Source organism: Crocuta crocuta, unplaced genomic scaffold, assembly GCF_008692635.1.
Source record: "Crocuta crocuta isolate KB4526 unplaced genomic scaffold, BGI_CrCroc_1.0 scaffold247, whole genome shotgun sequence".
NCBI classification, from domain to species: Eukaryota; Metazoa; Chordata; class Mammalia; order Carnivora; family Hyaenidae; genus Crocuta; species Crocuta crocuta.
The window spans coordinates 3,121,746-3,131,208 of record NW_027531910.1 but is presented as its reverse complement, the minus strand read 5'-3'; positions in this window follow the sequence as shown (position 1 = coordinate 3,131,208).

Sequence of the window (9,463 nt, the reverse complement as noted above, 5' to 3'; positions counted from 1 at the left end):
TTATTAATTTCCATTAATAACTACAACCCCATTTCCCTCTCTGGCTAATTGATCACTTTAATGTTTCATGTATAGTTTTTATTTGAATGCATTGCAAAGTATGCAATATTTCACATATGCATAAATAGCATTATATTATGTGGGTAAATAGTATTATAGTATAAATCACATTCTGTTTTTTTATTTTAAAAAATGAATCACTATTATATATAAAGAATTTATACAACTCAACACCATAAAAACAAACAAATAATCCAATTACAAAATGGGCAGAGGATCTGAATAGACATTCTAAAGAAAGCATACAAATGACTAACAGATACATGAAAATATATTCAGCATCACCAAACATCAGGGTAATACAAATCAGAACTACAATGAAGTATCACCTTATACCCGTCAGAATGGCTAAAATAGAAAAGACAAGAAATAACAAGTGTTGGTGAAGATGAGGAGAAAAGGAACATTTATGCACTGTTGGTAGGAATACAAATTGGTACAGCCACTGTGAGAACACTACAAAGGTTCCTCAGAAAATTAAAAGTAGAATAGCCATATGATTCAGCAATTTCACTACAGGGTAGGTACCCAAAGAAAATGGAAACACTAATTTAAAAAGATATATGAACCCCTAAATTTATTGTAGCATTATTTACAACAGCAAAGATTTGGAAGCAACCCAAGTGTCCTTCAGTGGATGAATGGATAAAGAAGATGTGACATATATTTATGATGAAATATAACTCAGCCATTAAAAATGATGAGATCCTGCCATTTGCAACACCATGGATGGGCATAGAGGGTATTATGCTAAGTGTAATATGTCAGACAGAGAAACACAAATACCATATGATTTATCTCATATATGGAATTTTATATATGAAACAAAACAAAGAAAAGAGATAAACAAAAAAAGCGTGGGGGTGTGGGTAAAACAGATGAAGAGGTTAAGAATACAGTAGTCTTGATGTGCACTGACTAATGTACAGAATTGTTGAATCATTACATTGTACACTGAAACTAATATAACACTCTATGTTAATCATACTTCAATTTTTAAAAAAATGAAGCCCTGTTAATAAGATCCATCTTTATTGATAAGTATACCTTTTGCACTTAGTTAATGCTGTTAAATGTTGCATAATGCTTCATGGTGGACATTTTCCATGTTTTACCAGACCACTTTTTCAGCAATGAACACAAAAGTTGTTTTCACCCTCTTTCCACCACACACTTGGAGAACCATCTTCATACCTATATATCCCTGTAAGAACCAAAGTGAGGTTTTCCTGGGTATACATATTCATAAGTGGATCTGCTGACTCATAGGGTGTGTATACACATAATTTAACTATGGATTACTTGAAGGCTTCCCAGGATGATGGTATCACTCACCACACTCACCAGCAGGGTATGAAGGTTCCTGTGCCTTGACTTCTCTGCCAAATTTGCATTATAAAACCTTTTATATTTTCCCCACTGCAACTTAAATTTACATTTTTGTTATTTTTTTCANAACATATGGTATCTGTCCTTCTCTGCCTGACTTATTTTGCTCAGCATAAAACCCTCAAGTTCCATCCATGTCGCTACACTGACAAATGGATCAAGATGTGGTTTATCTGTACAATGGAATACTACATGGCAATGAGAAACAATGAAATCTGGCCACGTGTACATTTTTATTGTTAATGACTTTCTGTGTCTCATCAATTACTTATTAACCTGAAGCACACAAAATTGCTGATATCCAAACATTTTTGATTTACAAACTATGGCAGTTCAATATGGTTCAACCTAATAGCTTTTGGGGTTTTTCTTCTGTTGATAACCTGTTTTATTCTATTGCTCATTTTTCTATCAAGTTGCTCTCTTTTTATTTTTTTCCAGAAATTTCTTTTATGCTAAATGTTAATATCTTGGGATTTTTATTTTTAGACACTGGCAAATATTCTCTTGTCTTCTCTCTCTCTTTTCTCTGTTACCTTGTTTATGGTATTTACTCTTTGACCAGAAATTCTTGATCTGGGCACAGTGGTAGGGATAGTAAAAGTAGGCACTTATTTAGCATTTACAGTGTACTAGGTATTGTTTAAAACTTTTTGCATATATTGCTCATTTAGTACCCATTTTATTTATTTATTTATTTATTTATGTATTTATACATTTATTTACTTTGGAGAGATAGAGACAGAGCACAAGTGGGGGAGGGACAGAGGGTGAGGGAGACACAGAATCCAAAGCAGGCTCCAGGCTCTGAGCTGTCAGCACAGCTCCTGAAGCGGGGCTCGAACTCACAAACCATGAGATCATGACCTGAGCCGAAGTTGGACACTTAACTGACTGAGCCACCCAGGTGCCTCTTTTTAGTACCCATTTTAAACATGTGGAAAAGAGGTACATAGAAGTTAGGGATTATCCAAGCTCACTCAGCCAATATGTGTTGAAGCTCTTATCCATCAATCTATAAATTTCTTGTGGTTTGAGCTTTAGAAGTTTCTTTTAATGATACTTTATTTGTGGCTACTACTCTATCCTTTCATCTACACTTCACTTTACGTGTGGACTAGATGAGGATTCTGTCTTATTTTCCATCTATCAGAGAGTCTGTCCTTTCCCATTTGATTGTAGTACTACTTTAATTTTATGTCAAATTCTCTTATATATGGAATAATCGCTACTCTATTTCACTGCCTTATTTGTCCATCCCTATATTTTTACTACCATGGTTGTGAGGTATACCTTGATATATGATAGAGCAAGTCCTCTACTTTCCTCATCTCTTATGACTTTGCTATTCATGTATCTTTACTCATCCATACACATTTTAAAGTAGTTTTATAAATATATTTAGAAAAACAACAGAGAAGGCACACCTATGACATTAATATAATAGTAAAATACAAAGCTGAAAGTGAGAGCACAATTTTGGAAGACAGGTCCTTAGAAATCTGATCAACTTAGAGAAATGTCTAGGTCAAAGATATCCTGAATCAGGGCACCTGGGTGGCGCAGTCAGTTGAGCATCTGATCATCTGACTCTTCATTTCAGTTCAGGTCATGGCTGGTGAGGTCCCAAGTCAGGCTCTGCATTGACAGAACAGAGCCTATGTGGGATTCTCCCTCTCCTCTCCTTGCTCTCTCTCTTTCTCAAAATAAATAAATAAATAAGCATAAAAAAAGAGTCAAAGTTTTCCTGAATCAGACAAATGGCAGTGCAAAGTGGATGTATGAGTGCTTCCTATTATCCAAGTGGAAAGAGTACTTGAGCTCTGACTCTTGGAAATCCATGATGACCTATATCTGTAGCCACACAGGAAACAATTTTCAGAAAGCACTGAAAAGAATTTGATCAAATCTCTCACACACAAATATTGTAATAAAAAGGTAAAAATGAATCAAATGTTATCTGAACAGTAGAGGAAAATGCTATTAAGTTATTGCCACACACAAGATGAACACAGAATCCTAATATTTAAAAATAACTTAGAAGACATCAGACAAATTCTCAAAGTCTGGAAAGGATAACATAAATCAGAACAGCTCAGTGCGAAAGTGGCTTAACAACAGAAATAAAAGAAGAATTGGCAGAATTCAGGAATAAGAGTCAAAAACTAGAAAAAAATAATTCTAAAAATAGACAAATTGAGAAGAAAGATAAGAACACACAGATATCATGAAAAGCAGAGTAAAAGGATTGACAAGAAATGGGCGTAAATCACTAGAGATTAAGCAGAAAAAATGGTATCAGAAAAAGTGGTAAATATAGAAGACACACAAAGAATATGAATGATATGTGTGGTTATATTATGCTGACCAGACAAGGAAAGCCCTGAGGTGAAATAATTATTTTAAATTATAATTCAAGTAAAACTTTCCTGAAATAATTGTGATTATAAATTGAAAAGGTAAAATGTATACCTGGGTGCTTGAACCTGAATGTCAAACTCTGACAAAATGACCTAAATTAAAATATTTAAATAGCATGTTTTGTGTTTCCAGAAAAGTGACTTTGATCAGCCATTAATTAAAAAAGAAATTCATTATTTTTTTTAAAAAATTTAATGTGTATTTATTTTTGAGATAGAGAGAGAGCATGAGTGGGGTAGGAGCAAAGAGAGAGGGAGACACAGAATCCAAAGCAGGCTCCAGGTTCTGAGCTGTCAGTACAGAGCCCAATGTGGGGCTCACGAACCACAAACCGTGAGATTGTAACCTGAGCTGAAGTCAGACGCTCAACTGACTGAGCCACCCAGGTGCCCCCAAAAGTTCATTATATAAGGGAAGGAACATCAAATTGTATCAGATGTTTGGCTGTAACATTTTATGCCAGAAAAACTTGGACCTCTGCAACATTATTTATACCCACTTAGAAAATGTGAGTCAGGTGTTTTAAATGTTTCAATGCTATTCTTAGATCATAGGCAAACATTTATAGGCATGGAAGAACTTTGAGAGTATTGTTCCATGTGGCTGGCCTGAAGAACCAACTAGAAAATAAGATTCAGCTATCTAACATACGGTTGATGAAGCTTTGTCATAGATACTATTGATGTTATATCTAGACTATGAATGTTATATCTAGACTATCTCATGGGTATAACAATGACAGAAGTATATGTTAATGTAGAATTAATGGCACCAGCAAATATAAGAAAATGGGGGAGAGCCCATGGAAATTGGAAAAGCTCACTTTTTATCTCACAGGTATAAACTGTGAGTAAAAGGCAACCAGTTTAGATTTGATACAGGAAGAAAATTACAGTAGCTTATTGTGACTCAGTAGTGTTTAAAAAAAGAGAGAACAGAAGATTCTATAATAGGAAATTAGTATAAAAATACCCAAGAAAACAACATTACACATTTTCCTGAAGATTAGACCACACGTGGTAAAAGGTGTGAGAGGTATGTCTATGTGGGTATGTGTGTGCATGTATATGAAAGTATTGAAGAACCAACAACACTTTACCTTTCTCCCTTAAAGGGATTAGGATTCATGGAAAATTGATTGATTCTAGTTTTAAGACAAGAAATGTACAAGATGGGTCTAGCACATGTTTTTGTGCCTGAAGACAGATATGCTCAAAATCTAATATGGCCAGTTAAAATGACATAGAAGACAACTAGAAACTACCAGTTGCCAAAGTTGAGACAATGTAAGCATCGAAACAAATAATAAGTACAGCTGCATACAACACATTCAACATTTAAGAATTATGAATGGCCAGAATGTACAGAATAATTTTGAATAATAGTAATAGTGATTGCCATACTTCTTTTGCTCCTAATTATAATGAGACTGCTTTCAGTGGTTCACCATTAAAATATTCTTTTTCAACTTCTAATCTGCTATAAGGATTTAATTTTAAAAACTAGGAACAGTTTTTGGGATTTCTTATAAGATTTAACATTTACAAGTTAATTAATATGCATATAATTTTGTTTATTTTGACAAAGATAAAAAATGTATTTCACCAATAAATTTATTAAATTAAATCACCTATTTACTCTCAAAATAAATTCTGTTCTTTACTGATTTTGGCAGTAGGGTACAACTCACATATCTAGAATAAACTGTCTAGTTTAGAAGTTTCTTCAGTATTGTTTTCTTGATTTGGTCTGTCCCTATTATTTCTTCTTGTATATTTTCCCCTTTAAAAACTTGTGTGATTTTTTAATCAATAGTGAGTCAACTCTACTTTTGGTAAAAGTAGGAACTATTTTACTTCTAAATTTATTTTCATTTATTTATTGGCTCTATAGACATTTCACCTTTATTTTACCTGAAGCTATGATTTATTCAATGTTGTTTCACTGTAGTCCTAAGATACCAAAACACTGATAATTAGTATTAACATGATTTGCTTTGCACTCAATTACAGGTTTTACAATAGGAAGGTGAAGAGCTTGAGTTTGAGAAATACTATAAATACATGATTATTAATGATTGGTTTAGGGAGCTATAATTAAATAAGGGCTATTTTAAAGAAAAAAATATACATGAATTCTCTGTAAGATGTGATAGTTGAGTCACATTTTTGAAGTTCTTTTTAAGATTTCTGTTTCTTTCAACAGTTTAAAGGAAAGCAGTTAGATGAAGTGAAAAGGCATCTTTTCCTTATTCCTTTAATAAAGCAAACTACTTGGTGATCTAAGGATGTCAGAATGTACACACACACACACACACACACACACACATATACTCTTGATAAAATAGCTATTTACAAATCATTTTTTTTCACAGGGAACTGAAATTTGAAATAAACTCCCTTCAAAAAAATTTTGTAATGGTCTGAGAATGCTAAATAGAATTGGGGCACCTGGGTAGCTCAGTGGGGTAAATGCCCAATTCTTGATTTCAGCTTAGGTCATGATCTCGAGGTTCATGGAATCGTGCCCAGGGTCAAGCTCTGTGCTGACAATGTGGAACCTGCTTGAGATTCTCTATCTCCGCCTCTCTCTGCCCCTCCTCCACTTACCCACACACACTCTCTGTCAAAATAAATAAATAAACTATAAAAATAAAATAAAAGAATGCAAAATTGAATTGTTATACCCAGTGAATGTTGATGTGATGAGAGTTCATATTTGTAAGAAAGTTTGATACCATAGATCATTGGACATATGTGGATTAGAATGTCTTCATTATTGCTTTTCATATTTACCATAACTCTTTTTAAATTACTACCTATGATTAGCTACTCACCAATAGTTGAAGTGAATCCTCTTAAGTAGAGATAAGTCATATATGTATTAGAGATTCACTGGAATCCACAACCTGTCCTAGGAATATAGTAGACATTCAACTAACATTGCTAACAGACTGATTTTACAATCATCAATTATAAAAGGTTTTTACTAGAATATTTTTGTCTTTTGATCACTCAAAGAGAAATGACTTTTTTCTATTTGTTTGGTCATCCTATATTTGGTAACCTCAGCATAAGATGTATCTCCTTTGGTACATTTCAGGATACCATTAATATGAATACATTCACAATAATGTTTAGTCACCTCCATCTATTACTTTCTGACATTGCCTTTTGATCTCTTCAACCTTGGTAACTATTATCACATTAAGCAACCTTTTACAATTATTAGTATTTAGAAAAGAATAACCCAAGGAGCAATTAAGTGTGTTGCCCTTCTTGTACTCTGTAATTTTCCCTTTTCCTATTAAGTAGTGGACTTACACTCTTCAGTGACATTTTTTTGATTCTCAGGCACTTACAATAAGTGTTTCCTTATTTCTTTTCATAACCTCTACTAATCGGGTTTCATTCTGTGACTCTGTCTCATGACTTTGCCCTAACACAGACCAAGTAATTACTACTCTTACATTTTTACCTTGTAACTACATTTTCCCTGCCTTTTTAATGTAATTTCAGTAGTGCCCTATACTCAAGTTAGGGCATTCTAGGTTTCTGAAGGTGATTTTCTGAGATGAGACATATAATCAAAGACCTAACTACTTCTATTCACAGCACTTATTGAAATACATTGTACACGAATATTTCTGCACTTAAGTATATCAGAAATTTGAAGTATTTATTTTCAACAACAAACAATATTATTATGAATACTTGGCTCATTTTTTCCAGGAGTAAACTTCTATTAAACACTACATTTGAGTCTATAAATGTAAGACCAAAAAAGCATAAAAAAACCCTCTAAATTATGCAATGATAATTGACGTTGTATATTTGTTGTTGATTTTGCACCAGCTGATCAATTCTGTAAAACAAAATTCTAATGTAAAATAAAATATTTCTTATTGTCCACTAAGATAAATGTTTCACATTATTCTAGGGATAGTAAGCTGTTCAAGTTTAGTAAGAAATGTGCACATGAAGAACTCTGCTAATGAAACTGAAGGTCAAGCAGTTCATATATTTCAAAGGGACAACCTGTACCCAAACATGGCCAGACACAGAGCTGGGGCTGGCTAGCTGGCCTTGGCCGTGGGATGGAAACTTCATGAAACAACCTATTATCTATACCTTAAGTAGTTACTTCTAAAATGCCAAGATTATGGATTTTCTTTTCTTTTTTTTTTTAATATTTTTTATTTATTTCTAGGAGAGAGAGAGAGACAGCGTGAGCAGGGGAGGTCAGAGAGAGAGGGAGACACAGATTCTGAAACAGGCTCCAGGCTCTGAGCTGGCAGGCAGCAGAGAGCCTGACGCGGGGCTCGAACCCACGAACTGCGAGATCATGACCTAAGCGAAAGTCGGACGCTTAACCGACTAAGCCACCCAGGCGCCCCCAAGATTATGGATTTTCAAAGGTGATGTCTTGGGTGATAAACATTTGCTAGGTCGTTTTGGTTCATGAAGGGAAAACACACAAACACACACAAGCACACACTTACCCTGCTTTTAGAATTCAATTTTAAGTTCACTTAAAGCCTATCCATTGTAATGCTAATCTAGTGCTTGTTTAGCTTTTCTTCAGCTTTAAGATTCTCTGAAAATTAAATTTGAAATACTGAAAAAACAAACAAACAAACAAAAAAAGAAAACCACACACCTATTTTCTTTTGGAAAGTGGTAAGTGGGACTGATCACTCAGCCTAAAATAGAATGTGCAAAGCAAAGAGATATGTTTGCTTTGATTTATGGCAATGTGTGTATTTCAGCTTAATGAAGATTTTAATCTTAGGAACATTTAGAGAATGGATTGTAGTGTTTTGATGTAGCAGAGCAAAGGAGATCTTGTTTTGTTCTGATTGGGTTTTCCATTTAATCTCAGACAGTCTTAGGAAGTTGTGTAGCAATCGTTGAATATTCTACAAAAATGAGCCCAGTTTTTGACACGCATTATGTAGAAACTAAAACAAGGACACTTGCCTTGATTAAATTGTGGAACATTTGGTGTATTAGACATTTGCAGAGTAACTCACATGGGAAAGAAATGCAATTGTCCAGCAAAAACTTTGTCCCACCAGGCATCTTTTTATATTATGAATTTTTATCATTTTGCAGGAATATAAAAGAATCATGATTGACAACTTAAAACCTAAATATGCTGCCGAGGCAGCACCAGGGCAGCAATGGCACAGAAGAGAAGGAAAGAGATTGAGTGACTGTCAATGATCATAATTGTGTGCGTAGCACCAGTAGCTCCGTGCACAGCACAGAGTCTAAATGAAATGTCTCTCTCCATGGGTCTTAGAGTCTGACGTGATCATACTGACAACCAAAAAGGGGCTGCTTTTTTTTTCTTTGAAAAAGGGAGTTTCTTTTTATTTTCCATTGTCAGTCACTTGATAGTGGCATCTTCCTGACTGAAGAAAATTCATGAGCCATATCTGAATGATTAGCATCCAAAATAGAACTAAGTAAACTTTGACTTTTGATGTAAGCTTTATTGTCTTTTTTGTCACAAAAAATTAACATATATCCATTTTAGAAAATTCAAACTAGCACAAAATGAAATTTAAAATTATGCATACCATAATATC